At 41.0% G+C, this 26327-nt stretch overlaps 1 long non-coding RNA gene across 1 annotated transcript in view; it reads left to right on the forward strand.

The window, feature by feature from the left end:
* The window catches only part of LOC311584742, a 609662-nt gene that overhangs the window by 1029 nt on the left and 582306 nt on the right, over positions 1 to 26327 (forward strand). The window lies entirely within an intron of this gene.

A 26327-nucleotide genomic window follows, 5' to 3' on the forward strand; every position in this document is an offset into this window, starting at 1 on the left:
TCCCCAGCGTTCTACCACTGAGTTAAATCCCAGCTCCTTTCTTCTTCATTTTTGTGTTTAAAAATAAGTTGCTGGAGTCAGGGCTGTGAAGTAGAGTCACAAAAAGAATAAAAGAGAATATTCCAAAGGGAGATAATGAGGAAAAGCTTCACTAAAAGCATATACATACACATAAGAGGCCTTATGAATTTGGGAGGTGCTACAAGGGAGGAGTAGGGAATATGAGGAAGAAGAAAGAGGTGGCAAATAATGTAATTAAAATTTAATTAAATAAAATTAAAATAAGAAACATATAAAAAATTGCCCCTTGCCTCAGTTTCCTTGAGAATACCCACATTATGGTTTGTAAATGCTTTGAAGAATCTTTATTCCCCCCCCCTCAGATTTACATTCTTCTACCAATTTATATAAGGCGGCTTGTTTTCTTGGCCAGACACAGGGAGAGAATTTTATTATTATTTCATAACTACTGTAATATTTTAATATTTAAAAAAGGTTGAAAAAGGATCAGAGTACTATCACAGCAATTGGATATTAAACAAAAGTAGGAGAGTACAGGGGAGGGAAAATACAATGAGTGACTACTTTTACAAGGTTAGAAGCTAAATGGTAAGCAAGGTGTGGTGGAGCACGCCTGTAATCCCAGCACTCAGAAGGCAGAGGCAGGTGGATCTCTGGGAGTTTGAGACAAAAACGAGTCCAGGACAGCTAAGGCTACCCTGTCTCGAAAAACAACAAAAACAAAACAAGCACTGAATGATGGAGCATAAGGTTGCAAATGGCTGTTGTAAGGTGCAAAGGCTTTACAGACACTCTCCTGTGACTTTTGTTATCAGGTGTGCCCTGCTCTTGGTTGCTCTGAAGTGTGTAAAACCTTGGCTTCCTTGGGCTGGAGAGATGGCTCAGAGGTTAGGAGCACTCTCTGCTCTTTCAAAGGTCCTGAGTTCAATTCCCAGCAAACCACATGGTGGCTCAAAACCATCTATAATGAGATCTGGTGCCCTCTTCTGGTGTGCAGGTGTACATGCAAGCAGAACACTGTATATGTAGTAAATAAATAAATCTTAAAACAAAACAAAACAAATCCAAAAAACCCTTGGCTTATAGGTTATGCTATTTTCATTTTACAAGCAACACGTGGCTCCACTGTTGAGTGAAAATGCAGAGGCAGAATGACACTGCACCTTGTTACACATGTAGACACTACCACCTGCGCAGTGCTACCCACGATACTCAGACTAAAAAATTACTTAGTCCAATAGTAAAGATACTACCCCATGAAGTTATCCAAGTATCCTGGAACTATTGAAATGAATGGGCACATTAAAACCATACTAGAAAAACCACGCTTGATAATTTATGGGTCACACTGGGGACAGAAAGGTACAGGATACGCACATTGATCCCATGAAGAAGAGGCTACCTGACACCATGGCAACAGCTACCACTGTCCTCTGAGTACCTGGTGTGTGAAGGCACTGGCAGAAGGAAAACCGCCCTCTACTCCTGGGGCTTCTACTCAGCTCCATCCCTGCTGCTGACATAGCTGCTTTCAATTGCTTGCTATCAGCCGGTCCATTTCTTTGTGTATTTGAACCAAGTCCTGCGTCTTACACATTGCCTCCGCGTCTCTACTCACCCTGCGGCGACTCCTGGCCTCTCCTTACCAGCTGCCTGCTTATGTCTACCATAAGGCTTCTTTGGCCTCCATGAAGTCTGCTTGTGGCCTCTTTAACCCTTCTGTAGCCATTTTGTAACAACACAAACACACACACACACACACACACACAGAGAGAGAGAGAGAGAGAGAGAGAGAGAGAGAGAGAGAGAGAGAGAGAGATATGTACTGTGTGCCATGTGCTGTGTGATCTAAGACTATAGCAGGAATTAAGACTAGAATAAAAGGGTAGTGCTACCCACGATGCACAAACTAATGAAAAAAACCCCTTGATTTTATAGTAAAGAGACTACGCTATGAAGTTATCTAAGTAGCTTGGGATTATATAAATGTATGGTAAATTGCTGCCATACATTTGGCAAATGGCTTGCAATGTGAAATTGTGAACCTGTTATTTAATAAATTCTAACATCGTGGATAGACGCAAATGTGTTCGTCCATGTTTCTGACATTTTACTCAGGACACACCCTATGTAGGAAGACTAAATAAATTAACCTTCAAGGTCAATTGCCATCAGAATTACCATAGCTCTTGTGATATCTGTGCCTCAGACTGCTACTTAATTATATTTTGTATTCTTACATAATGGTTTCCTGCTCATTACTCATGTCTCTTCAGTGAAACAATACAACAAACAATCATGCAATTAAAACACTAGTAAACTTGCTCAAGACAATGGCTCTGTGGAGCCAACTTTCCTCCAGGCAGCCAGGAGTAGGCCAGTGCTACCTGCCCTAGGGAGTACATGCCACACAAGCATGGACAAGCGCCTGCAGAGGACTGAGCCATTTTGTGCTGTGGCTCATAATACACTCACTTATCGGAGATTTAGCAGGAGCGTCAGTCAGCCCTGTGGAAAAAGCTCTAGCTAATTTTTGTAGTCTCCCCTTTCTTGTGTATGTGTGTATGTGTGTGTATGTATGTGAGTGTATGTGTGTGAGTGTGTGTGTTAGTGTCTGTGTGTGAATGTATGTATGTGAGTATGTGTATGAGTGTGTGTTAATCTCTCTGTGTGTGTGTGTGAATGTATGTATGTGAGTGTATGTGTGTGAGTGTGTGTGTTAGTGTCTGCGTGTGCAAGTGTCTGTGTGTGTGTACGTATGTGTGCATGGGTGAGTATATGCCATAAAGCAGAAGGTGCTACTCTGAGAACTGCTGCTTCCTTCGTTGCTATGGCATCTGTCTCACTACTGCACCCTCTCTATTGCTACAATTGATGCTCAGCCTTCTAAAGTACCTTTAGAAGGAAGCTAGGAACTCTTAATTCAATCAACACGTGAGAACTTTGATTCTCTTTTTAATAGATTCCCAACTCTCAGACAATCCAAGCAACTACCAAACGTGGAGGAGTGACTGAGGGAATAGAATTGTCTTTGAAGCAGTGAGAACAGTACCAGAAGACCAAATACCAGCTTAGAAGGAAGGTAGTGGGTTAACATTGGAGAAATTGCCTGGTCGGAACCCATAGGTTTGTGTGTGATACTCCCAGCCTCACTTACAGCACGGACTGAGAACAGGCCGAGGTTCAGACACTAAGGATGGCTGGTGTCTGCATGACTCAAGCCTGTCTTGGCTGAGTTCCAGACACAGTTTAAGGCTAGTCTCAGCAAGGGTGACATATCCAGGCTTTGTATCAGATGCTTGGATTTTGCCACTGGAATTTCTGGGTCAGGGGCAGGAGAGATGGCTCAGTGGGTAAAGAGACTTGCTTTGAACTCTGACGGATGACCTCACTTCAGTCATCGAGACCCACAGGATGGAAGGAGAGAGCTGTCTCCTGAAAGATGTTCTCTGACCTCCATACTCGCACTGCTGCATGTGTGTGTGTGTGTGTGTGTGTGTGTGTGTGTGTGTGTGTGTGTAAAATAAAAACAATAAGAAAAAATTTAAAAATTTAATCATGATTCAAGGCTGAAGTAGGCTTGTGGCCAACAAAGTTTTTAAAATCTGATACACAGTGAGAGCACAGGTCTGGCCTGTTCTGCCAGGCTGGCTAGTTCCAGCCTTTCTGGTGTGCCTGTCACCAAATCTGACATTAAGTGGGCCGTCTGCAAGCAGTAAGCTTCAAGTTTACAGAAACCCTTGCTGGAGGTCCAGCCCTGGCCTGGGCTTGCAGTTCCAATATTTGGAAGCTCTTCCATCTTGCTTTGCCTTTCAGTCATTGGGCTGGTGACTTTCTTAGTCCTCCAACTTCCCAAGGCAGCGGTTCTCCTTCTGTTCTGGGGATGCTTTCACTTCCTATGGTACACTGTCCTGTGTCTGGATGCTTTTTCATTTGAAAAAACAACTGGGAGGCAGGGGAAAGCAGGTAGAGATGCTTCTTAATGTCCTGCCAGGCCCTGGAACTCTACTTTCCATTGAATAATTGCTCCATAGTGCTAAGGGTATGAAACTTATCCTCAGGCTTTGTGTATGACTGTTTTTGTTTGTTTGTTTGTTTGTTTTGCCAGCTCGCAGTCTGCCAGAACAAACAGTAGCTTGCATTTCTGTCTCTAAAAATCACCCGGGTAAATGCAGATTTTCAGCGAAGATTTCCAAGCTTCATCTTTAGAGATGGAATCTTAAAGAGTCAGGGACTTGGGCCCAGTGCTTGCGCTGTAACGAGAACTCTAGGTGATTCTGAAGGAAGTGATAGGGACTACCCTCTGACAGACACAGCCCTGAAGTGATGGAATGCTGACTCCAAACACAAAGTATGTGAGACAGTTCTTCCGGATGACTGGTTGCACTGGAACAAATAGTCCATCTTCTTGCATGGCTTTGTGTATGGAGTGTGTTCCTGGCCTTGTTACCTCACTCAGCCTCATATTTCCCAGCTTCCTGCCATTCTTCCAGTGTGCAAAAATTAACTCAGATCTTGATAAAAATGATACTCATTAAAAAAAAAAAAATGGGCGTCAAGCTGTCTGTGGCAATGGGTATAGCAACGAACACCTTTAATCCTAGCCCGCGGAGGCTGAGACGGGCAGATTGCTTTGAGTTTGAGGCAACATGAGTTCCAAGACAGCCAGGCTACATAGTGAGACTCTGTCTTCAAAAAAAAAAAAAAAAAAAAAAAAAAAAAAAATCATCAAAGCAGGGAAAAGTCACTCCTACTTCTCAAATGCGCAAGGCCTGTGTTTGATCTATAAAGCAGCATTCCCTCTCTCAGAAAGAGAGAATAGCACCCTTGCCCCACCCCTGCACCTGCCTCTGGAATTTACAAGGGTGGAGGAAGACAAGTACAAATGATAAATAGTGGCCTTTGTCTATTTTTTCAATTAATTAATAAGACAGAGCCTTACCATGTAATCTGTGTGCCCTGGAACTCTCTATGTAGACCAGGCTGGACATGAACTCGCTGAAGTCCACCTGTGTCTGCAGTGCTCGGATGAAAACCATGTGCCTCCACACCTGGCCTATGATGCTTTCTTATTAAAGCTGTTAGTTCATGGGTGTCAGATTGGGAGACTAGCAGGCAAAGAGTAAATGCATGCAAATACTGTCATGTGGTGTACATTTTCTATGTATGAAATTCTGTTAAAGTGGTAATGAAATGAAGACGCACTCTGGGTAAGTATTCTGCTAACTTACCAGTCTAGCAGAGTGTCTTCATCAGAAATAAGATTACGCATATCTAAGAGTATCATGTAGTGCCAATTGGACTTGATCTTTTTTTTTTTTTAAAGAAAGAACATAAAGTTGGGTAGTTCTGGAGGTGGGAATGGGTCCTGGGAGGAGTTGGGAAGGGGAGTGAATATGCTCAAACTATATTATATGATATTCTCTGAGAATTAATAAAATATTATAAAAAATAATAAAAATTCAAAAAACAAAAATTAAGATTACACAAAAGTACTAATCCTTGGGATAAGATTCTTATTCCATAATATATTCTGAATGCCCATATTTTTCAGATTAGATAGTTTCAATATTTTCTTATGTTTATGTTCACTGTCTCACTTTCACTGTTTCAAATTGCTTTTAAGTATATGTGGCAATGAAAAATTTATTTATTGTGCTTTTTGGAATTTTTATTAGGTCTTTTTTATTTTAATTTATTATCTGATTTCCATCTATTATTAGTTTCCCCCCATTTTTATGTTGTTTTGTTTGGGGCAGAGTTATGCTAACCTAAAAGCAAGTTCATACAAGTTTGAATATCAAGGTTACTTTGCAATTGGCTTTCATTGGCTGCTTTTCCTTTGAGTGTTTCTTCATGCACCACACATAACTGGATTGCATCTTAGATTGTAGGAACTCTGGATTTTGTTCTTCATGCGTGCATATATGTGCACTATGCATACTAGTGCCAGCGGAGGTCAGGAGGGTATCAGACGCCCAGTAACTGGAGTTACAGCATCATGTGGCTGCTGGGAACTAAACCTGGGTCCACTACAAGAGCAATAAGTGCATTCAGCCACTGAGCCCTGTGGGAGAATTTTGGTTGTTTTATTTAGTAGGCAGTGATAGAACAATCTTTCTTCAAGCCTTTGCTGTTACCATGGTGTTTCTTATGAAACTCTGAGGCTTCTAGCACATTTTCTATTAACAGCTGATCAATTTCATCAATGCCTTGAACTAGAAGGCCTGATCGATCTGTATGGGAGCTGATACGTGTTATATACACAGGATGATTTCTATTACTCTTTGTAGTTGAATAAATAACGAAGTTAATTCTGAATCATCTGGGATAAGGTCAGCGGTTCCAGTGTGTAAAACAGTTCTTTCTGCATATTCAGAGTCAGGAACAGTATTAAGAGATTCATGAAAGTCACACAATAACACAAGAATGACACACAACTCTGATTTTTGAACTGAATCATAAGGGCTCTAAGCCACTTGTTTTCCTGACTTATAATCTGCTTTTCCTAATTTATTTGCATCAGTATAGAATGTAAGTGCTCAAAAATTTAGTGTCTCTTTTACTATATGAGGGAGAATCCAGTTAGTTCTTTTTATAAGTTGAAGTCTCTTGCTTTTGGGATATTTGTTGTTAATCTCTCCCCCCAAAATTATCGCATGCTCCTTGCCAATGTTCATTTTCTGCCCATAATGAGGCAATTTCAGCATTAGTAAAGGGCACCACAATGTCTGCTGGGTCGACTTCTGCTAACTGATGAAATCTCATTCTTCGTTTCAGAATCAGTTCAGAAATCTTTTTGACATAGATCTTAATTTTTTATTTTGTTTGTGCTAAAAGTATCCATTCTAAGATACTATCTTCTGTTTGCATAAGAATTCCCATGGGAGATTGAGTAGAAGGCAAAATAACCAAAATACAATCTAGCTTTGGATTCAAGCTAGCCACATGTGCATCCTATAATTTTTTTCTAGCAGAGTCAATTCTCTTTCAGCCTCAGCTGATAATAATTTTCTTGGACTATTTTGGTCCTTATCACCTTGTAAGGTTTTAAAATAAATTACTTAGCTCTTGAGCGGCCAATCCAGTCATGGGCTGTAGCCAGTTAATACCTCCAGGAAAAATTTGAAAATCATTACGAGTTTGTAACTGAGCTCTCCTAATTTATATTTTCTGTGGTCGAATTTTCTGTAAAATTCTTATCATATATCCTAGATAATTGTTAGAATCACCTATTTGTAATTTTTTAGGAGCAATTTGTAATCCCCAGTAAGGCAAAATCCACTTTATTTCATCAAGTATTTTTCTAAGGTATCTGCATCTTAACCAGCCAGTAATATACCATCCATATAGTAAATTTTAGATTGACGAAACTTTATGAATTGATTCTAATGACTGTTGTACACAATATTGGCACAAGGTATGACTGTTTGGCATTCCTTGTGGTAAGACTTTCCAATGATATCTCTTTACTGGGCCATTATTTTATAAGTTGGCACTGAGAAATGAAGCCTTTCCCCATCATGCTCATGTAAAGGGACTGTGAAAAAAAAAAATCTTTAAATCAATTACTACCAAAGGCCATGACCTAGGTAATAAAGAAGGCAGTGGGATTCCAGGCTTTAAAGAGCCCATTGGCTGAATCATCTTACTAATGGCTCTTAAATCTGTGAACATCCTCCATTTTTTCTGACTTCTTTCTTTCTTTCTTTCTTTCTTTCTTTCTTTCTTTCTTTCTTTCTTTCTTTCAGTAACAAACACAGGGGATTCCATGGGCTGGTAGACTCCTTAATGTGTTGACCATCTAGTTGCTCCTGTACCAGCTGTTCTAGCACCTGTCACTCCCCTTTTCTCATAGGCCATTGGTACCGCCATGCGTGCGTGTCAGTTAGCCATTTTAAAGGTAGGCTGGTTGGTACCTTTGAAAGACCATCACCTGTCATGTCTTGCTTATGGACAACCTGGACAGTCCGTGACCGTTCTTGATAGTACCTTTTAATATTTTTTTCAGAAGCATTCTTTATTTTATAGTTTGTTTCCGAGATTGGAGTAGTGTTAATCTAAGATAATAGATATATTCAATTGGTTGATATGATCATTTTCACAATGTACACATATATATGCCAAAATACCAAGGTGTGACTCTTACAGTTTTTCTTTTTTGTCGGTGATATCTCAATGAAGCTGTTACATGACAAGGATGATAATGTCTACAACACTCGTAACTCCACAGTAGGCAAATAGGCTCTGAAGATGGTAACACGGGTATCAGGAAGCAGGTTAGGGTTAAAGGCCCGGGTATTGTCTTTAAGGAATGGCAGGAGCTCCCGGAGCAAGAGTACATGATGTAGGACATCAGTTCTCAAGCTTGTTGGCTTTAAGACTCTTTATCATTACAAGTTAATTAGGACAATCAAAACCTTTTGAGGGCTGGGCAGTGGTGGCGCACGCCTTTAATCCCAGCACTTGGGAGGCAGAGGCAGGCGGATCGCTGTGAGTTCAAGGCCAGCCTGGTCTACAAAGTGACTCCAGGACAGCCAAGGCTACACAGAGAGACCCTGTCTTGAAAAACCAAAAAAAAAAAACCAAACAAACAAAACCTTTTGCTTATTTGGCTCATATCTATAACGTATTAACATCAAAATGGAAAACTGAAAATATTAAAGATGTACTTATCACCTTACTTTTAGATATACTTTATTCTTGTGTGTGTGTGTGTGTGTGTGTGTGTGTGTGTGTGTGTGTGCACACATGTGGGTGTATGTGCTTGTGAGCACAGAGTCAATGGAGGCCAAAGAAAGGAGTCAAGAATCTATAGGTAGGGATGGAGTTACAGGCAGCTGAGAACCACCCTATGTGGAACTCCTGTCCTTTGTGAGAACAGTACACACTCTTCCAGCTGACCCACATCTTCAGCTTCCGCTTACCAAACACAAATCACAGTCTTACTAAAAGCTGTTTTTCAGAGCAGTAGATTTGATGAGAAGAATGGCATTGCTCTATATTTTTGAATGCCTCTTTAATGCCTGGCCCCATAGGAGAGAGATTAATTCCCTTATTTGCCTTTACACTCCATTTCTTTGGGTAGTCAGTGTCAGGTAGCCTCTAGGTAAATCCAGTATGTGGCCATGGAAGAACGGGTGTGAAGAACACAATAGCACTTGTGAGTCATCATTATAAAACATTTTGATCATCGCAGAAGGGATGCAGGAACCTTCCAGGGTTCCCTGTACCAAATGTTTATGGAGTAGAAGGAAAAGGCAGGTACAGGAGAGAGTGGTGGCAGCGGGTCCAGTTGAGCGGCACTTGAAGGACGGTTCAAGATGTAGAAGTGTCAGTCCCGCTCACTGACCCTTTACTTTTCTCTGGGCTCTTGTTGCTTGAATCCCCTTTAAGTTAAAAATGATAGGAATGGGACACACTTGATATTACCTGAATAAAGTTTTATTTAACTTCTCATTCTGAATTTCAGTACATTCTAAAGGCCTTATGCCTTGCCAATATAAACTTGGGATTTAGAAAGAGTTCACTCACTATAATTAGACATGCTTATTTCATTTATACAGCTCTTAAATACTATCCCGTTCCTTAAATGCAAGATTATCCCAATCCCTTCCAGAGTGCTAGGATTACAGCCATGGACACCATGCCAAGTTTATGGAGTTCTGGGTTTGGAACTCAAGGACTATGTATGCTAGGCAAGCACTCTACCATCTGAGCTACGTTCTCAGCCACCAGTTAACTGAGTGTAAGTGCGCTACGACTACTCTTACAGGAAGTGATACAAACATACTAGTTAGTTTTTGCTTTATTTTTCAGATGGTAATATAGTTACATAAGTTCTCTCTTCCCTTCGATCTCTCCAAAGCCTTCCATGTACCTCTGCTTCTTCTGTGTCAAATTCATGGCCCTCTAGCGCATTTTGATGGTTTTGAGCAAAGGCCACCACTTTCTCATTTATCCACGAGGTGGCGGTGTTTCCCTTCTAATAACGCAAGGCAGGCTAGTCAGAGAACACAACAGTACTGTAAAAAAATCACCATAGTTCCTGCTGCAGTTGAAATTTCAGCGTGGTATTAGATCTATTCCGTGAAAGCAATGTGTAGTGTTTTTCTTGTAGTAACATAATTTTTGGTAATGAGTTAGTTCATAATTTGGCATTGTCCAAGTCAGGGTGACTCTTTAAGCCCTGTAACTTAATTTATAACGATTGTTTTAGTGATAGCCAACTGCTTTATAAAGATAACTTTAGAATATATACTCAGTGACTATGAAATCTTTTTCTGTGAAGAATAACAAGATCATCAACCAGCAAACTGGGCATAAACTGGAGACATTTTAGGAAAGCTATTTACATTCCAATTTACACGTTTGTTTTTTGTTGTTGTTGAAATTAAAACATTTATAAAATGCACTGGCTATGATTTTTTTTAAAAAAAGTAATGCTTCTTTTTATGGTAAGGAAATGAGTTGAACCTCTGTGCTGTGAAGTGCTGAAAACAAATCAGCATTCTTTATAAATAGATTTTACTGCCGGTTTAGCAATTACCTCCTGTGATTTTTAGGTGATGGAAAAACAAAGTCAGCTGCACTTTGCTCTGCGCATGTATCATATTTGCTGGATCATTTTCAGAAGGATTACGGCATGTTGGAGGTCAAGATTCTCTAAATGGCGATTTCTAGGGGGTGGCAAAAAAATGAGAAAATAAAAACAAAGTGTGTCCAGTTTCTTGGTTTTAAACTGATTGGCACCCCTAAGTTGAGGGGAGTCCTGGATTGGAAGGCAGCAGACCTATGTTCTGGTTTTGGCTAAGCTACAGGTGGCCAAAGCAGGCCAGACACGTATGCCCAGGCTGCGTGTGAACTAGGTTGTCTGGTAGTAACTGCATCAGAGAAGGAAGGTTCTGGTCAGAAGTAATGGCTAAATGTTCAGTGTTCAGTGTTGGCGACTAAGGTGTGAGTGCATATGCGGAGTGCAGGCTTGAGCTTCCGGCCTGAATCTGGGACTCTTGGCTGAAGGGTAGAACCAAATTAGCCTTAGAAGTCCAAGCCAGACAGAACCCGCCTAGGTGTGCTGTGCAGGGACTGGCAGGGAGCATCGTCAAGAAGCTCCAGTCGGCTTAGCAAGTACTCTCTGATGTTTGAGTTGGACCAAAGTGACTCCCCACCCCCTACCCCACCCCAACCCCACCTCCGACCACTCAGAGGGCTGGGTAATTGCAGCTCATCGAGATTTCTTAGTGTGCTTGGGCTTTTCACAAACTACCATGGATTTATTCCTCAAGGCCCCAGAGGCTAGAAGTCCAAGGTCAAGGCCATGGCACACTTGGTTGCCAGTGAAGACCTTCTTTGAGTGGATGGCTGGCTGCTTCCCTGCAACCCCATGGGGCAAAGAGTTGCACTGATGTGTCTTTCTCTTTTCAGTGGGCACCAATCCCACTCTGAGGCTCTTCCCTCTTTGAAGCCTAGTCCCTTCCCAAAGGCTCCACCTTCTAGAAACATCCTTTCATCAGAACTTGTGTAGAATGTGAACCTATAGCCAATAGCATCTTATCCAGTAACATCAGCTGTCACATGGATAAAAAAAAAATGGAGCTGGCATTTGAATTCCAATCTATCTGACTCGCGGGGCCTAAGTACCATTCCCCTACAATACATCCTAAGTCCTGGGAATGCCAACAGTGTTTCTTTAGAAACGTCACTTCTTTCTGAGTAGTACTGTATTAGGTTTTCACCCAGACTGCTCTGTTAAGAAGAAGTTCCTAGGATCCTCAAGGTTTGTGGTGGGTGTGGTGGGTTTGGTGCCAGTTGTATCACCTGGGCCTCTGTGCATGCCTGGGAAGGGTTATCTTGACTATGCTGTTTGTGGGTGGGGTCATTCCCTATGCAGGCAAAGGAAATAGCTTTCCTAAAATGTCTCCAGTTTATGCCGGAAAGGAAACTCAGCAGCCACATGCATCCATTGCTTGCTTCTTCCAAACGCAGACGTAATGTGATCAGTTCGCTTCAAACTCCTGCCGTTCTGAATTCCCTGCCACTAGGGATTGTAACCTGAAGTTGTGAGTCTGGGTAAAATCTTTCTTCCTTAAAGTGCTTCTTAATAGAGTATTTTATTATGATATAGGATATATTATACCATATATAATACACACACACACATACACACACACACACACACACACACATATATATCTCATATATACCATATATAACACACACACAGAGTATATTATCAGCAAACAATATTTTGAGGCTTGTTACATATGGACTCAATATAATGACATACTGGCCTGGAGAGGACAGTAGATGTTCAGATTTATTCAAACCCCCTTCTGTGTATTTCCAGGGATGGGCTGCTGTGGTTAGCCAAGGTTAAGGCTCTTTTGAGGGTAACAGCTAAAAATGAAGCTTTCCTTAGCTCTAAGTGGATTTTCTTGGGCGAGCTGGAGAGTTACAGAAGGCTGGGGCTTCTCCTTTTGGCAGAAAGTCTAGTCATTTCTCTTTCCTTTTGGGATCTTGTTGCCCCAGTGTTGAGTGAGACATGCCTGCAGAATAATCCCTGGCAGGAGACTCCCTAGCCACTCTCTTACAGACAACACACCCCAAAACAAATAAGAAAAGTGCGCTAAATCCTCAACAAGCTCTCTTGGCATCAGTGCTGTCCCTGTGGCCAGCTGCCTAGTGAGTGGGTTGTCTAGCTCTTGCTTATACGAGGGACCGGATCTAAGACATAGGGTTGGGTTGGAGACAAGTAGCAGAAGCAGACTGGAGGGGTGGACTCTGGGCTGCTTTGGCATCAGACAGAGCTAGTGAAAGAGTTCTGGCTCGGCGCAATAGAATCCTCTCTGTGTTTGGGAACATCTCCAGGCTGTAATAAAGTATTATTTTACTGAATCTTATTTTTGGTATAGACGTTTTTGTCATTGAGACAAAGGGAAATCTGTTCCTGAATGAGCACCATCTTAATTGACCCCCCCCCCCCATTATCACAAAGTTTACTTTCCTTGCAGAATTAAATTTTAAACAGATTCAAAGAGCAAGTATAGATGAACTGCATTATGAGGTAGTCTAGAGTGTCTTCTGAGGGACAATGATTGTTTTCCTCTTATTCTTCTTCACGTTCCAGCCTTACATAAGAGTAGCGAGCAGATCCAAGATAAAATTGTTTGGTCTGGGATAAGCTCAATTACTTGTAGGACTGTTGGGAAGGGTTCCTCATTAATCACTGTCCAGAAATTACACTATCTGGAAATGTGAACTGGGACGGCTACCTTTATTTCTTGAATAACTTGCCCAGCACTTTCTGAACTACTGGGCACATTGACTGTTTTGAATATTTCACATTAAATCCTCACTAATTTCTATGCTCCTTATTCTGTACCGATTAGTGTTTTCATTGGTGGAACAAAATACCCAGCAGAAGCAGCTTAAAAGAAAGAGGATATATTTTGATTGACAGTTTAAAGAAGGAATATGGTGGTGAAGCCTTGAGGTGGCAGTAGGAAGTGGCTGATCTCACTGCTTCCCTAGTCACAACACAGAGAAAGATGCATGCTGATGCTTAGCTCACTCCTCTGTCCCCTACTCCAGAACCTGAGTCCACAAGTTCTATATACACATGCCTTTTTAGTTTGGCCTTTCTGGAAACATCTTAACAGACAAGTCAGAGTTGTGCCTCCTAGGTACTGAAAAAAATCCAGCCAAGTTGACAACAAAGATTAGCCATTACAAATCCACCCTTTGACACCTAACACATCATATTAAACCGTAACATTGAACCTTGGACCCTTAAGTTCTCATGTACATTTCATAATGCATTAACATACTAAATTTATAAGTTCCACTGTCCAAAACTCTCTCTTTTATGGCTTAGGATTTAGCTTAATGGTTGAGCACTTGCCTGGCAAACACAAGGTCCTGGACAAGTCCTCAGCTATGAAAAAAAAACCCCCAAAAGATTTCATTTATTTGTATTTTATGTGTACACGTTTTTCCTGCACATGGGTATTGCATCATATGTGTGCCTGATGCCTGTGGAAGTCAGAAAATGGTGTTTGATCTCCTGAAGCTGGAGTCATAGTCAGTTGTGAGCTGCCTCGTGGCCACTGGGAACTGAGCCTGAGTTCTCTGTGCCACCGCTTGCGGGTAGTCAGAGGGCAACTTTAGAAGCCAGTTCTTTCTAATACGTGGATCCCCAGAGGGATTAAACTCAGATCATCAGGCTTGGCAGCGGACACCTTTACCCACTGAGCCGTCTTGCCAGCCAGTCTGGTAGGTTTTTGTTTTGTTTTAATTTTCTTTACATTGGTGTTCTGGCTCCATGTGTGTCTATGTAAGGGTGTCAGATGCCCTGGAACGGGAATTACAGACAGTTGTGAGGTGCCACGTGGCTGCTAGGAGTTGAACGTGGGTCCTTTGAAAGAGCAGCCAAGTGCTCTCTTCCGCTGAGCCATCTCACCAGCCCCCAAACTGGTAGATTTTAATAGGAGAAAAAAAAAAAAAGTCAAGTCTGGGCACAGTGGGCCTGGTCAGGCCATCATGAAGAAGCAAGGGCTGAATCTTCCTTAGGTTGGCTGACGTCACAGAAATCAGCTCTGCTTTTCTCCCGGTGCTGTCCACACTTGCTGGAGTTAACCAGAGCTCTGAAAAGGACCGCACTGGAGATTGTGCATGGTCCCAAGCTGCCCACACTCATCAATATCTTGGCTGGTGGCTATCCACTCGGGGGCAATTTGCTTAGCTTCGTTGATCCATACCAGAGAGCATGCTTTTTGAAGTGGTTTGGAAAGCTCCAAAGGAGACGTGCTTCATGCTATTGGTATTGCTGCCAAAGAGAAAAGGTTCTGCTTTTCATTAGCTGCTCATAGCGCTCAATGCATTTCCCTAGCACCCACGGCCCTGCGCATACCGAGGCAACAGCTAGCATAACTGCGGCAGGACAGAGCAGAAGGCCCCGCTTGTTCCTCTAGTCTGGGCTTGTGGCTGCTCGACTGTAGGCAAGCTGGAGATCCACAGCGGTTCTTTTGACAGGAAGCTGGACATTCTTTATAGCTTCCCCAGACACAAGAATTGGCAAGGTTTGAAAAAGAGTCACGGGCAGGAAGTTCATTTGTTTTATTGCCACCTCCCCAGCCGTAAAACTAAAAGCTTTTTACTTAAATCATGTTTGGTCTCTCACGGGAGTAGGGGGCCATTTCCACCAAGCTTTTCTCTGATTGAAGTCTAGCCTCAGAGATTCAGTAATTTAAATAGTAATTTAAATCGAAGATCTTTATAATGACGCTTCTTATTCTTCCCCTTTGGATTTTTTTTTTCTTTCATCTTCATTGTTTCTTAACACAGAGTTCTTCTATGTAGCTCAGACTGTCCTGGAACTCACTCAATAGACTAGGCTGTCCTCACATGCAGAGATCCACCTGTCTCTGCCTCAAGAGTGCTGGGATTAAAGGTGTGACCCACCACGCTTGCCTTCCCCTTTGGCTTTTAGTCATTTTAGCCGGTCCCTTTTCTTCAATCTCAGATACCCAAAAGTGAAATCTTCTCACCGTGAAACTAGTTATCTTTGCTGAACTAGTACTACATTCATCATACAGCCTCTAACCTCCAAACTTCTGAACTCCTTCCTCTATTTTAGTTTTATCTAGTAATTTGAACCAGGTCATTTAATTTAAGCAGAAAGGTGGAAGTCTCTCTAATGGGTCTAATGACTTGTATAGCAGTACTTTGTGCTGTGTTTGTTGATGAATTAAAAAAAAAACTAACGATATTCTTATTTTCAAGATTTAAAGGTGTATTAACTGGCATTTTATTAAATTTTATCTACAATTTTGGTGGAATAAGTTTGAAGGCCCGAGATATGACATGGACAGAGTTGATTCTGTGTGACCTTATGCAGCAGCGCTCTCTCTTCTGTACTTTCCTCGTATGTGAAATGTGGATAACTTTGTCACACTTAACTCATAGGGTAACTATGTTAGGCCATGTCCAACAGAGTGCATGGGAAAGCATGAAGCTCTCGGGCACAGTAGTGTCTGTCCCTGACAAGCTTCCTCGCTCTTAGGAGCTGCAGGACGCCTTTCTTCTTATAATCAAAAGGACTCATCATTTCCTGGTTCCTTTTTTTCCTGTCTCTGTAGAGATTCTCTTCATTGCTTTTCTACTTCCTCTTGTCATCCAGCTTCCTCTGGGTGCTTTCTGTCAGTGTCTAAACACAAATCTTTCATCGTAAGGAAGCTTACCTTGTTTCTGGGACAAACTCTTCCCATGACTCTGTAAACCTATCATCTATTTTCCTTCTTTCATGGGCAAGTTTCCTTCAAGAGTGTTTACACTCATTATGTCTTTTCCCTCCTTTTCCTTTTCTTTTTCTTCAGGACAACATGGTTCCCACTTTGAGTAAGACAATTAGTTAAAGTCCTTTTCTTTTGCTGATTTTTTAAAATGATTTACTTCCTTTTTAAACATATACATTTATACTATTACACATATATAAAATAAACTACATACAGCAAGAAGAGCCACAGAATAATCTGGAATCATATTCATGCTACTTTCATAGTGTTTTGGCTGTTTGTATTTGGCAACCTTGAAGAAAACATTTTCCTATCTCTGTGAGGCTAAAATTCTGAATGTAACTCAATACCTATCATATCTCATCTCTGTCAACTCAAAACATTTGTCTAGACCTAAAAAACATCTTAAGCCCTAAACAACTAAGCTTAATTGTGAGGCTAAACTATTTGGTCTTTAATATCATCAGAGAGTTCAGAAGGAGTAAATTAATTACCTGAGTAAACAGGAAGTGCAGGTTAGCAGCTTCCAAATTAAAAAAAAAATGACAGATACAGTTTGCTGCCTGTAGAGTCACCCATGACTCTCTAAAATGTTGGAGCATCATCTTTGGCCTTATGGCCCAGTATAGCTGATGTAATTCTGCCTAAAACTTGGCAAGTTTGGATGCTGGCAGAGTCCATGGCCAAACTCTGCCAAGACAGGGAAAGCATGTCCTCAATAGTTCTTGCTTCAGAGATTTTTCTTTTTAAGCTAAGGTTCTCACAGGCTGGTCTTAAACTTGCTATGTAGACTCAGGTTGACCTCTAACTCAGATACCTTGCTGCGTCTGTGTTGCAAGTATTGGATTACAGGTGTTACACCACCACAGTTGGCATGCTAAGGCTTTTGTATTACTGTGGCAGGGCTCCTGTGAAGCAAAGCCACAAATCAAAGGGTTTATTTTCTCACAGAACCAAGGGTTGGAAGTCTAAGATGAGGTGTGGCAGTTGTGGTTGCTTCTTCTTTTTCTCCTCTTCCTCCTCCTTCTCCTCCTCCTTGTCCCTGTCCTTCTCCTTCTCCTTCCTTCTCCTCCTCCTGACAGAGTCTCACTGTGTAGAACAGTCTGGCCAAACGTGTGATTCTCTTACATCAGCCTCGCAAGTCATGGACCATAGATAAATATATCATGCCATCACTGGCCCTAATACACTATTAAAAGAGACTTCTTCTTCTTCTCCTTCTCCTTCTCCTTCTCCTTCTCCTTCTCCTTCTCCTTCTCCTTCTCCTTCTCCTTCTTCTTCTTCTTCTTCTTCTTCTTCTTCTTCTTCTTCTTCTTCTTCTTCTTCCTCTTTTTCTTCTTCGTCTTCTTTGTCTTCTTCTACTTCTTCTTCTCCTCCTCCTCCTCCTCCTCCTTCTTCTTCTTCTTATATTATTATTATTTTAAATCTGTGTGTTCGGTAGAGGCCAGAAGAAAGTGTCAGATTCTCTGGAGCTGGAGTTATTTGTAGTTGTAAGTTGCCTGACATGGGTTTTGGGATCCAAACTTGGGTTTTTGGAAGGGTAGGAAGGGCCTTTAACTGCTGAGCCATTTCTTAACACCCCTGCCCTATTTCAATACGTTCTTTATGGGACTCCAAGCAGAGTCTTAAAATATTTAAATTAAGTTGGTACTTGTATATCTCAACAATGTTGCTGTTTTTCAGGTCCTTGAGTTGACCTAACTCACATCTGCATTTACTCTTCCTTAGTTGACTAGCATCCGTGTACACTCTTGCTCCCCTGAGGACAAGGCTAGCAGCCTGGGTATCTCTGGGAGTGTGTTAGAGCTGGGATCTCAGTGAACCAGAATCAGCATTTCAATGAGGAACTCAGGTGATCCATGTATATTTTAAAGTTTATGATGCTTTGCTGTAGATCTCAGTCTACTTGGCAGTCCTTTAGAGAGAATGTTCCCAGTGGGCCAGAACAAATGATGGATTTAATCACAGAATCTGTGACACCCAGAAAGGAAAGAAAAGCAAAGCCCAAACATGGCAGTAACATCTACACTCACAAGTGGGTTTTAGAGTTTTACCTAAACCTAAGGGTATCAAAAAATTTCAGTTGAATAGAGGAACATATGATGTTTGCAAATAGTTTGATTAAAGCAAATTGAAAGCTGCAAGGTTTATTTGCTTTCAGAAATATGTTTGAGTTTCTTCTGAATACCAGTTTTTAGAGGTGGTTAGTTTTAATTTGCCACATTATGCTACCTTAGGACAGATGCACAGCAGCAAGCCACAGCTGGTTTGGGTTTTCCAATATTTCATTGATCTGTGTTTGTGGGGTGCATTTTAGATTGTCCAGCAAGAGTGCCAATTCTTTAATGTAGCTTGATTCCTAGTTTGTTACAAGTCTGTTGTTCAGTGTTTTGTTGCTAACACTTAGACACTGCATTGTTGACTGATTAGTTTCTGGTTCCCGGGGTCATCTGTGGATTCTGTCAGAAGGGCAGGAATCATTGCAGACATCCAGCATTTTAGAAAGGACGCGCAAGGCTTCAGATGATGCGCTAAGCCCTGGCTTGTAACTGTGATGGCAAAGAAAATGTGCAAATACTTCTGAAATTTGTCTCTGAAAGCATTTCTAAGGCATCATATGTTGATTCTGTTTGTAGATGACTTTTGTTGTCTCTATTGGTATTTCAGAATCTTATGGCCATTGAAGCATTTTATCAAGCTAGCCAAAACAATAAAAAATAAAGAATAAACTAAATGCTAGCAGAGATGTAATTTTTAAAAAAATTCTGAGCTATTTTATTTTACTGTAGAAATATTTCCTGAAGAATTAATTAGATGACACAAAAAGAAATAAACACTTACATATACAGTAGTTAAGTGGTTAATGTTAAGGGTAAACATTAGACAATTTTGTAGCCCAACAATCAAGAACACTTGTTGCTCTTACAGATCTCTTAGGTTTCATTTCTAGCACCCTTATGGCAGCTAACAACTATATTTAACTCTAGTTCAAGGGGGGATCTAGTGCCCTCTTCTGGCCTCTGCAGACATGGCACATATACAAAAATGCAGAGATATACATGCAGGCAAAACACCCATATAACCCATATACACAGAATACAATACAATACAATAAAATAAACATTTTAGAAGACAATTATATTTTTTTTACAGTTTTTTATTAATTTATTCATATTACATCTCAGTTGTTAGCCCATCCCTTGTATCCCTCAACTGATTCCATTTGCCAAAATTGAATCAAGACCAGATAAACAAATTAAATAGCCCTATTTCGCCTACAGAGATGTAATTTTAAGCATAAGATCACTCCTCATTCCTTGAGTACTGCAGCTGCCCCTTGTTTGTTTAACACTAGAGGTGCTGAGCAGTAAATGGGAGTGGAAAGCTGGATGCAGGTGCAGTGCCATTTAGACCTCATGGAGGACACAGCTGGCATCTGCTGTGAGATCTAGAGGCCAGTTCTGAGTCACATCTCCATGCGTTAGCATCCCCCATACGTTCTTTGGCCATTAGTGAACACCCAAGGGAAAGAGAGAGGGACCATCATTTGCTGATTGCCTTCTGTGGGACACTCGCTCAGTCCACAGAAAACTCTTCAGTATGTTTTATTTTACCCGGAATCACTGGAGGGGCATTAAAAAAGACATTGCAAACCCAATAAGGATAGCTACTATATATAAAAAGTAACAAGTGCTGGCAAGAGTGTGGAGAAATTGCGGTCCTTGTGCATTGCTGGTGGGGTGCAGGGGTGGTGCAGCAGCTGTGGCATACAGCATGGCCCCTCTTCACAAACCTAACTGGGGAATTACAGTATGATTTCTTCATACATATTTATACTTATTTCACACCTATATTTATTCCCCAAAGAATTTCAAGCCAGGACTCAGTTCATCTCTGTGAAAGCGTAATATCAGAATTGCTCTCCGCGGCAGAGGACAACGAAGAAGAAATTTATTCATGGGTAAACGGCTAAACAAAATGTGGTATTTAGTGTGTAGATTATTATTCAGCTTCAAGAAGGAGGGTGCTTGTTATACTATTTGTTTGTTTGTTTGTCTGTTTGTTTGAGACAGGGTCTCTCCAGATAGCTCTGGCTGTCCTGGAACTCATTATGATAGGCCAGGCTGGCCCGAACTCACAGAGATACTCCTGCTTCTGCCTCCCAAGTGCTGGGACTAAAGGAGTGTGTCACCACATCTGGGGTATTGTTATACTTTTGACAACACAGATGGGCCTTGAGAAGATTTTAAGTGAAATTAACCAGAAAGAAAAGCAAATATATGACTCCGTTTGTATGACGTACCTAAACCCAGTAAATCCAGAAGCAGAAAGCAGCAGAGAGGCTGCCTGTGTGGAGGGGAGGCAGGGATGGGGGGGGGTGGGTTTACAAGGATATGGAGTTTCTGACTGGTCGTGAATAATCTCTGGAAATGCATGGTGGTGATAGCGGTGTAACACTGTGAGCGTAGTTAATGCCACACCATATGTGCTTACCGATGAGTAAACACAGCTTGGTGCTCAGACTCTTGTCATATATGCTCATGTTATTGGCCCGGTGACAGTCATCCAGTGCCTTGGGTCTCAGTGTCACCCTGTGATAGTCATTAGTGCCTTTGGGCTGTTCTTCCCAGAGCTCTTCTCAAATTCCTCATCTTTTTCCCACTCAATGGACTCGTGCATCTAAGCCAGATTCTTTCTTTCTTTCTTTCTTTCTTTCTTTCTTTCTTTCTTTCTTTTTATTGTAAAGTCAATAAATTTTTATTTAAGGAATGAGTCCTTTCTTTTACTGTCCATCCAGGTCACATATGGTCAGCATTCAGGATTTCTGAAAACAGCCCTCAAAAATGGTCCAGTGTGTTTTTTCCCCAGCCCTTTATTTATTCCTTGGTTAAAATATAGCTATGACAACTTCAAGGTTCTCAGCCAGAAGATTTCGGATGATTTCTTCAGTTTAGGAACCATTTTACAGTAGGCTTCACTTGTTGAAGAGTCTGCTTATGCTCATTCCCAACACTCAGGATACTCATCTTTGTGAAGGATATGCCAGCACAGCACTGAAACAAGGATCCATTCACGGGCATCTTCCAATTCTGACTTCAGAATCAAGAGAAGCCTTTAAAGACAGACTATTCATCTAATATAGCACAAGTATAACAGTGATGAGGTTGGCTGCTTTCTTTATGCTTTTATACCTCAACCTCAGCTTTGCATTGAGGAAATCAAGATGACTTAAAATTTGTGGTAGGTTATGAAACACTTTCAAGACTATTTTTTTTTCATGAATTAAATTGGTTGTCTGACAATTTCTTGCATGTAAACAGTACATTCTGATTACTCTCACCTCCACCATCTCTTATCTTCCTCTGACCCCTGTCAACAACTCCTCCTCCTCCCTACTGGCCCCTTCCCCATGTTCATGTCTTTTTGTCTCTCTCATCCTAATGCCTTTGGACCCAGATATAGAACACACAAAAACACACCTACACACCCACACATATACACACATAAACACACCCACACCCACCCACTCACACACACACAATGTATACATGCATATATTCTTTTCTTGAAATAGGGTCTCACTATGTGGCTTTAAGTGCATCTTGCTATGTAGGCCAGGCTGGCCTCAAACTCACGTAGATCTGCCTGCCTCTGCCTCCTGAGTACTGAGATGAAAGGTGTGCACCATCATGGCCAATTGCAATAAATATATGTTTTTATTGAATAAGTCAGGTCTGGGGGAAAAGGCTGATGTGACCTAGAGCATTCTCAGGCGACGAGAAAGGAGCACGAGGCAGACAGCTAGTGGGTCAGAACGTTCCTGGAACCACACAAGGCAGTGTTACTTTTTCCCCATTGACAAACCTGCCCAAGCCCACATTTCTACTGTTTTCTTCCCACATTTTGATCCTTCTTTAGAACAATGGTTCTCAGCCTGAGGGGCTCAACCCCCTTGGGAGTCTTATATCAGATAGCCTGCATATCAGACATTTATGATTCATAGTAGTAGCAAGATTGCAGTCATGAAGTAACAATGAAATAATTTTATGGGTGAGGAGGGTCACCACAACATGAGGGACTGTTTTAAAGGGTTGCAGCCTCAGGAAGGTTGCGAAGCCACTGATTTAGAATATACTAAAAATTTATATTTGCTTTTGACTCTGGATTATAAATTTCTACAGCAAAAAAAAAAAAAAGATTCAGCCCTTTCATTTCTGAAAATCTGCATAGAACTAGGTGTTGGATGAATAAAATGGAAATATCTGCTTTTCTGCCCCTCACTTTTCATTTCTTAAGAATCAATATGAGGGAGAAATGGACCAGTGCTCCTCTCAACTAACCAGCTTTCTTTCTTTCTTTCTTTCTTTCTTTCTTTCTTTCTTTCTTTCTTTCTTTCCTTCCTTCTTCTTTTCATAGGAACAGTGAATCAGAGAGGCGAGAAGGCTTAACTTCTAGAAAATGCTTCTTTGTATGCTAGTGTAACTGGGTCTGGACATAGTGATAAGAGAGTTGGAATTTACAAGGTGTAAGGAGAGATATACCTCCAGCTGCGGGTTTTCCCCGTGGTATCTCAGTGACTGGCATTCTGATGATTGAGAAACAATAGGTTTGGGTATCTGTATTTGAACAAACCAAAGCTTTAAAGCTTTATGCAATGCTATACTTTTTTTTTTTTTTTTGCTAATTCTTAAGGAAGTAGTGTGGTGGGATGAGAAAGAACTTTTACTCAGAGTTTCTCAATTCTTTATGTAAAAGGTGGAAGAATCATTTTCTCAGTGATCTGTATTTTCTTTTCTTTCTTTCTTTTTTTTTTTTGTGATCTGTATTTTCAATGCCAAGAGACTTTTCTTGATGCCATTTTATGATTACAGAGATTACAGAGAAAGCAGATTTTTTTTAAAAATTGGAATTCCTGACTCCAAGTTGTGTATAGATATTTTGATACTTTGCTGCTGTGATCTGAGACTTGGAATCAAGAGTGAAAAAATAAATAAATAAAAAGGGCTGGGTGTTGTGGTGCACACCTTTATTCCCAGTACTCAAGGCAGAGGCAGGCAGATCTCTGTGAGTCTGAGGCCAGCAAGGTCTACAAAGTGAGTCCAGAACAGCCAAAGCTATACAGAGAAACCCTGTCTCAAATAAATAACAGCAGCAGCAGCAGCAACAACAAAAACAAACAAACAAATACAAAAAGAAAGAAAGAAAAAGAAAGAAAGAAAGAAGAAAGGTCGTTCTGTCTACCTGCAGGTAAGGAAACACATGTAAGAAAGCTAGAGAGATGGCTCAGTGCTTACAAGAGCGTATTGATCTTCCATAGGACCAAGGGTTCTCAGCACCCATGCCAAGTGGCTCACAACTGCCTATAACCCTAGCTCCAGGGATTTTGACATCCTCTTGCCTCTGCTGGTACTGCGCTCACATACGCAAACATACAAAACACACACACACACACACATATATGCAAATAAAAATCTTCAAGGAAAATGTACACCAATATCAACTTTATATAGGCATTTCTGATAGTGATGTTTACTTATTCTCAAGCCGTATTAATATGTGAAAAGAAGCAGAATATTTTCGCTGACATTTATGTTATTATAACAGGATTCTTCCTTAGAAAAGTAATAGTATATTTGTGAGGACTCTCGATGCTACAACATCCTCTGCCTTCAAGGCATTACAAATAACTTGAATCAATCCAGCGTCCTTACGGAGGATAAACAAATAGTAAAATGAAAGGCATTCATCTGAGACAGCCGAGTGGAGACTTCACCGCTGGGCTTCCAAGGTGGCTCTCACCCTGCCAAGGTTTTGCTCCACCAGAGTAAAACATGAATCTTTGATCCCTTTAATAATCAAGGTCTTTAGCAGTCATGGAGTTTTTCACTCTAAAATTGCAAATACGTAGAGAATTGCTGAGAATTGCTGAAGTTCTGTTTACGGCCGCTAAGGATGAAATAAAGCTTGCTTTGAATATTATAAAAACATTGAAAGAAATCTTAGCCAGAGGAAATAAAGCTCAATTATGAGCTCTATACTGGAGGTGGGAGGGGCAAACTTCTCCCGTTGATTTTAGATAACAGAAGCAGACATCTTTATTGAATTTGTCTGAAAAAAAAAGTCCCAAGTGGTGTCTGTTCTGGTCAGCTCATGTAAGCTTTGGCCATGCTTTATTTCTTTTCTCCCTCCTTGATCTTTTTTTTTCTTTTCTCCCTCTCTCTCTCTCTCTCTCTCTCTCTCTCTCTCTCTCTCTTTTTAACTTGTGTCCAACTCGAATGTGTCTAAATGGGGAACCTGGGAATGTACTGATCCTCTCTCATGATGTGGCTACTGCTCATAAAGCAGTTTGAATGTTTCTTGCTCAGGGATGGTCTTGTGTCCTAAAGGGAACTTGGCTGTGCTGGCTTAGGGCTACACTTTAGCACCACACACTGGGCAACCTGGGCTTCGGAACCTCACGCGTGTTCAGAATCCAGGCTGTGCTCGCAGGCATATGTGAGGTCTTGGAAAGCTTAATCTCTCTGAGCTTCAGCGTTTGGAGCACGGTGACACATACTTCATATGTGGCCTATTTAATGATGCACAATTGTCTACAAATCGAGCGTCGTAATCTCCCCACCCCTTACTCCTTTCTGTCCTGGAGTTCTCACCAAGGGTTATCTCTGAGGTCTGATGTATCAGATGGACAGTCAAGTTCTATATTTGAGAACGAGGATCTGCACCTGGATGCTGAGGAATCAGTCAATGACGAGCATGGTCTGGAGGCTCCTGGAAGGCCTGTGAGGAAAGTGAGGCATGCCAGAGGAATAGAAAGTGATGCTTTTAAAATTTATTTTTAAATTATTATTTTTCATTTTTTCATTTTTTTTAATCCATGGGTATGGGAATATTTACCATATGGGGTTATTTATTTGATCACTGGCAACTTACCAGTGGCTACATACCTGAAGAAAAGTGACTTTCTCCCCTAGCTAAGTCTCACCAACATGATACCAATAGACATTTCAAAACAGACAGGGAAAAGCCCATGAGGCCTCCACCTTTCACAAAGAACTATAGGCAACTAAGGAATGCCGAGAAGAGTTACAAATAGTCTTCTCCAGGGAAGAGCACACATATTGGTTATTCAATACCAAATAATTATTCCTGCAAACATACACTCAACTGACAGTATATGGGCTGACTGGGTTGTATTTAAGAATATATATGTTTATACATAGACGCATGCAATAAGTTAATGAAAACAGAGGCTATGAATTCTAAAGAAAGGAAGAATATTGTGGAAGGGTTCAGAGACAGGAAATGGAAGAGAGAAATGTGGTGAATTATATTATCATCTCAAAAGTAGAAAAAAGAAAACAAGAAAAAAAATGGATTGGGAAATTCCTGTCCACATGATTTCAGTTTTTGCCTAAGCATGCAGTATTTCACCTCAGAAAAGGCATTGTACTTTCTGAGTAGGAGGAGAGTATTATCACCAGGCTTATCTGATGGCAAATACAAGGCAGAATGGAGGAGGTGTTATCCAAATAACCTGCGGAGACGGAATAGAATTTTATTATGCAGCTATGAGAGACATTTTATTAAGGTTACATTTTCTACCTAACACCAATTGGAATTTCTATTTCATTCTCTCTCCCTAACAATGTGAGATGAAGATCACTGGAGTTTCATAGCAAATATATGATTGAAATAGATTGCAAGCCTTTGCCTGCAGTGTAGGAGCGAGAGCCATAGACAGCAGCCCATTGCTTCCAGGAGAGGTGGCCTGCCTCCTGTGACTTCCAGACCAAATGACAATTTACCATCAAGGCTGAAGCCTGCAGCACAAGTCAGGTATAGTTAAGCTGTGATTTGTTCTAATAAATGAACTCTTCGAAAAATAGCTTAATAGCCTGCGACGATGCACCAGATTAGTCACAGAGTTCACTTAAAAATGGTGGTGAAGTGAAACTATTTTGTAAAACTGAGGCTAATGCATATTTGTTCTTATTGTTTGCTTTTTGGTTTATG

This window comes from Acomys minous (assembly GCF_964271855.1).
Source record: "Acomys minous genome assembly, chromosome: 15".
NCBI lineage: Eukaryota > Metazoa > Chordata > Mammalia > Rodentia > Muridae > Acomys > Acomys minous.